This window comes from Hyperoodon ampullatus (genome assembly GCF_949752795.1).
Source record: "Hyperoodon ampullatus genome assembly, chromosome: 3".
Lineage (NCBI taxonomy): Eukaryota > Metazoa > Chordata > Mammalia > Artiodactyla > Ziphiidae > Hyperoodon > Hyperoodon ampullatus.
In genome coordinates, this window is record NC_136916.1 from 44,564,015 (window position 1) to 44,570,014 (window position 6,000).

A 6,000-nucleotide genomic window follows, 5' to 3' on the forward strand; every position below is an offset into this window, starting at 1 on the left:
CAAGAGGTGAGCCATTTACAACCATTCTTCTCACCTCTGTGGATTTTCTGTCAGGAGCAGACAAATCCTACTTCTTTTTTTATATTCCTCTTCCTCACCTCTTTTCATCATTTTCCTTGTCCTGGCTCCCCCTACTTTCCCTAATTCCAGATCATATCCCCACCTTCTGCCTTAATTATCCTTTCCCAGTCTTAAGACAAAGTATTTTCAATTCGTGTTCACTAAAAGACATTCTAGACGTGGTGCTGTGCTGGGGGCTTTCCCATACATTATCTCATTTGGTTGACACATGCACCATTAGTCTTATTACGAAAAGGAGGCTTGGTAAATAAATCTAAATCCCTTGAATAGAATTATATCCCAGATCCATCTGACTTCAAGGATCATCCCACTTCTCAAACAACTTGAGAGTGAGAGTACACAATGATGACTCCACTACCTTGTTTACAGACGAGCCAGTCCACTTACTCATTTAAAAACAAAAAAAAATCAGAAACAACTTAGGTCCAACCACAGGGGTGATTAAGGTGCCACATCACTCTTTAATCTGTGGGTAAATGTATAAATAGATTCTCTCTACTTAATGTACAAAACCTATGCATTACATCATTACACGTGTGAAAGTACCTGCATGGGCAAGAATGTTTTCCAAGCATCAGGACTTCATAGAGAAACAACAACAAGAAGCCCACTGTAACACTGGTATCATGGAACAAGATTCCTAGTATAAAGTGAGATTTCCACACTGCAGTGATTTCAAGGCAGTGTATGTCACAAGCGGTAGCTGAGGGAGACAGGGAAGGGCTTGGCTGGCTACAGGCCAATAGAAACCAGGCAAATGTAGCACTTTCTAACATATCCTGGCTTCTGCTTATTCTAAAAAAAAATGTCCCTGGCATGGGGGATCCCTCTTGTCACTTCTCTGTTGCGTTTCTACTGACTGAAGAAGTCCCTGTCCAGTGATATGAAGAAATTCTGTCCTTGGGGCATAAATAAATGCCCAGCTCCTATAGTTCATGGGAGTATGAGAGCCTGAGAGGCCTGGAATCGATCCAACCCATTTTAACTAGCAAGAAACTACCTAGTAATACCTTGTTTGTATTTCTTGGAGGAGGGACACAAGAAACACTTATTTCATTCTACACAATAATTCACCACAATCAGAGGGAGCACAGTAAGGGCAACACCATCTCCCAGCTGCTGATTACATCAAAGGCTTGCAGCACAAATTCAATTTTATGATGTTAATCTCGGCCTGCCACTCAGAAATTTTCTCTGAGGGATATGATTTTTCTCTGGATTTCATTTTAAGAATGATTTTCTTGGTCCACAATCAATAAAGATATGTTTTCATCAAAAAACTCTATCTTGGTAGAATTCAATTGGCTATTTCAATCCCTTCTGGTGACACAACATTAATTAAAATAGTTTATGTTGCACTTCAACTGGAAAAAGAGGCAGTGAAAATAGCAGCTACTCAGAACACATGTTCTGTACACATCAACATGGAGGGCAGAAAATAATTTTCTCTTTCTCCAGGCAACAGGCATTAGCTATTCAAGAGAGTTGCTCTGACTTAGTTTATCTCTGTGCTCTCACTGAAATTAATCAAAAAAGAAGCTCTTTCTGTTTGCATATTTTGTTCAACAGGAAATAGAAATGCACATAAAGAAGATGCTTCAAATTCTCACCTCCCAGTGATTCAGGAGGAGCAAAAATAAGTGTCTGTGCCTGTGTGGCACATTGGGCTATTAAGAATCACAGTCACTGTTTCTCTTAACTGAAAAAAAATTATGATGCTATTAAAAATTTTTTTATTTTCAATTTCTAAATAATGATTGCAATTGAATACATTTTATTTTTCAAAAGGAGATACAGAATTAGTATAGAGTTTTTCACACTTAAAAAAAGAGGAGAAAATTATGAAATGTGCTACAGAAAATGAATTCTGTTTTAACAGTGATTTTGAAAGTGGCAGTCAGTTCACTTAACAAATATTTATGAAGTACCTACTGACTGACTCTGGTCACCATTTGAGGTTCAGATCATCTCAACTGGAGGCTGGAAATCTGAATTTTAACCTGCTCTCCAAAGACATTCTTACTCACATTTGAGGCGAAGAACTTAATCTCATCATCCCCCATGCACCACATAATTAATGAAATATAAAAATCAATTGACAAAATTAAAGCAATATTCACTGAATGAGTGACCAAAAAGAATAATTCCCTCAAAAAGTTCTTACTCAGGGCCTGGTCTGCATGACCTAGTGAGAATGTCAATACCTGGCGGGCCTAATCTGGGCCTTCCACAGCAAACAGGCCTTGTCTGGCCCCTAACCTACTGTTTTTCTCTGCAATGACTAAAGCTTAAAGTAGTTAAATTCTTTTTCTATCTACTGCCGTCTAAACGAAACATGGAAAGAAATCTTCCATGTTCTGTAGGACTTTGCAAGAAAACTACCTGAGGTCTTTCCTTTGAAATCCACTTGGAGAAAGGACCTAAACAGGAAAACTCTAGGTATTCAATCATTGAGCAAATGTGTACATTGTTTACAAGAAGGGATAATTCAAGATGATCAAGTTAGAATGTTGAGGCAAAGTCTTCCAAATTTAAAAGAATTTTAAGAGCTAACAGTACCAGAGAAAAATCACAAGAGGGTAAAATCCTCTAACATATTCCTCCCAAAATGTCCAATTTGCAGTTTGGTACGCCAAAAGAGCTAACACATTATCCAGATCCCCTCCCCACAAAATTTTTTTCTAAGCCTCACTTCAGTTGCTCAGACTGAAAACAAGGACTAGAGCAGGAAGCAGGGCCTAAAATGGTCTGAGATCTTATCATGTAAACACAGGAATGTTAACCTTTGTCTATCAAAGAACTCTCAGTGTGGTGGAACTCCTTTTACAGAGCCTGGTCTGGCAATATAGGCTAAAAAACACAGCTGGAGTCGAAAGTAAGCCTTTAGTGGTTGGGAAATAGGGGTAATGGAGGTGAAAGTATAAATAGCTTCATACTTCATTCTAAACAACAAGAATAGTTACAACACCTCTTGGTCTGTTTTTTATAATATGCTTGAAATTGCTAAATCCCATCTATGCTCAAGGCTGGATTCCTGTTGTATTTTCTCTCATCAAGAGACCAAGACGAGCGGAGGGAACCACACTGGTTGATTGTCACCTGTGTGTCAGACAGCCTCGTGTTTTCTAGGCAACGAAGTCTTCCAACAAAGTTGTGAGGTTGACATTCTTATGGGAGAGACTTGAAAATTAAATAAGCACCTAACAGTGTAAAATAATATACAACCCTCATTTTACGTTTGAGGAAACTAAAGCTCAGAGAAGCAAAATAATTTGCCAACATCCTGTAGCCAGGAAAGGATGAGACAGCATAGGGATACTGAGTGATGATTTGCATTTGTTATACTCTCTCACCCTATACCTTTGAAGACACAGAAGTCTCCCTTGGCCCAGAAGGCTCTTCCTCATCATTTCTTCCTGGCAAACTCCTATAAAAATGGAACCTTCAAAACGGGAACTAAATTTTAACACCTTTAACTCCTTTGAGCCTCCCCTGGTTGATACATAGCATTCCTCTACTCCCAGCCTTACCTTTTCTACCTTTACCAGAGCTCTGATCACTCTGATCCAATTCTTCCTGTTACCTGAACTATACTATGAATGCTTGGAGGGCAGGAAACTCTTCCTTTTTCCTTTGCATTTTGCTGGCATGTAGTTTTACATATAACAAGAAGTAAAAAAAATGTTGAGGGGGAAGTCAAAAATTAATGTATTTGTTATAAGTGAATGTGATATGGCTTCAAGAGTTGCCTCCTTTTTTTTCTTCTCCCAGACAAATCAGCTTGAATGTAACTGTCTGCACAAGGAGCAAAAGGCAGATGTAGAAAAATATCCTTGGCTATCAACATGCATTCTATTCTTATTGAAGCAGCCTAAAATCTTATCAGCTTTCTGGGCCCTTAAAACTCACCACTGACTCAGAGGAAACACACATTCAATTTACCACGAGATTGATTGGTTCAATTAATTACAACTCCCTCATCCTGTACTTGATTATTCTTTAAACATTCATATATAGGACTTTAATTTTTCCAGGTGAAATTTTGTCTTGTTAAAAGTAAAAAAGGAAGGAGGTCAGTGTTGTGAAAAATTTTTCTAACATTTATCGACTATTAAGTTGTAGACACTGCTATTTACATTATGTGCATCACTTCATTTGATCTTCATAATGACCCTAAGCATTATTATTATCTTTATTCTAAACATGAGGAAAATGAGGTTTGGAGAATCTAAATAGCTTTCCCAAGATAAGAGGTAGAAAACCAAGACAGATTCAGGAGTCTCCAAATCTCACGCCCTTAACCACTGCACTACCTTGCTAAGGTGGGGCAGGGGCATTGCCCAACATGTTCGGAAGCCCTTTGGAAATGAGAGCAAACTCTAGACGAGATATTGCTCTAGAGCAGTGATACCTAGCTCTAGAAATGAGGAGTTGTTTTTTATAGAAGAGTTCAAAGAGACCCAAATGTCCTTTAAGACCAAACAATTTTCTTATTTTGAAGACAAAAATGACACATATAAGTTAAAGGACTTGCTGGTACCCCAGAGCTAATCTGGGGACTAGCCAGGACTTCAGAGATGGTCTGGTATGAGAACTTAGATTCTCTTAGTCTTTATCCCTACCTCATCTCCCTGCCTCCAACTCAGTCTAGAGCAGAATTTAATCTAAAAATGTTATGACTGGGGAAGAAATAACTATACATTCAGAACAGAGCTCCAGAGAAATGTCTATACAATGCACAGACAGAATTCTTAGCATTCTCAGAGATGAGAATGCAGCATTCTCAGAGATGCTGCATACTGTAACACTATTAAATAACAGAAAAAATAAGTGAACTGTCAAGCCACAAATAAATCTGAATGAAGCAATCTTGAAACTTTGAAATATTCCTAATACCATTATTTTCAAGGTTCCATAGAGTTATTTAATAACATATATACTTCTATTCCAGTTGGCCTCTATAAACTAGAACCTTAGGTTTCTAAAGCAGTCACTTCATTGGATAGAGACTGATAATGCAAGATTTCACACACAGAGAGTCTTAACAGTTGATATTTTATTGATAAAATAATTATATTAATAATTTTAAAACATCTTCAAAAAGTAGTGAGAATATTGGACCTCAACAGAGTCCCAATTTTGGCGGTTTTTAAAAAATAATAGTCACTTTACTAGACGGGAGCATGGACAGAGTTTCCCTTTCTCCTCCAGCCCTTTGCATTCTTTACAGAAAACACTGTTGGTGCATTTTAATATTGAAGGAGCTAAAGGAGGGCTAAGGAACAAAAGTCACAAGACCGAATTAACCGCAAGTAATGCATGACAAAAGAGGCTGCTTTCTTCTCCCCTGGTCTTTAAATGGTGAGAATTCAGGAGAGTGGAGACTAACCCACTGTGTGTTGCGGGGCGGGAGAAGCGAGGGTGGGGGGTAGGAATGGGTATGAAAGAAACAAACAAAAATTTCTAAACCCCTTTCTTCAGGTAGAAAATTCCCAACATGTGACCTAGTCTCCAAAGGTGACCTTGAACTCATTTAGCATTAAAACTGCGAGGGGGAGGAAGACAAAGTTAAGGTTGCTATACAGCAACGTTCTGTTTGCATCTTAGAAACGGTTTAGAAATGAACACAGAAATGCTCTAATCGATGAGGAGGGCGGAATAAGGAAGCACCCGTCCGCAAGGGAGTATTACTAGCACTTCACCTTTGCCAGATTTTCGTCAATACAGACATCACCCCCTTGATTTTCCTGTCCCTCGTCCAACTTTTCAAGTGACAAATGTGTCCGTAACCTTTATTGCTGGCTCAGCAGCAAGTGCACAACAAGGAAAGTTTTCACCAGATCCCCTGACGCGACAGGTCTCAAGCTGTCACACCCTCTCCAGCCGGCTTCCACCGGATCATTTCCCCAGCTACCGGAC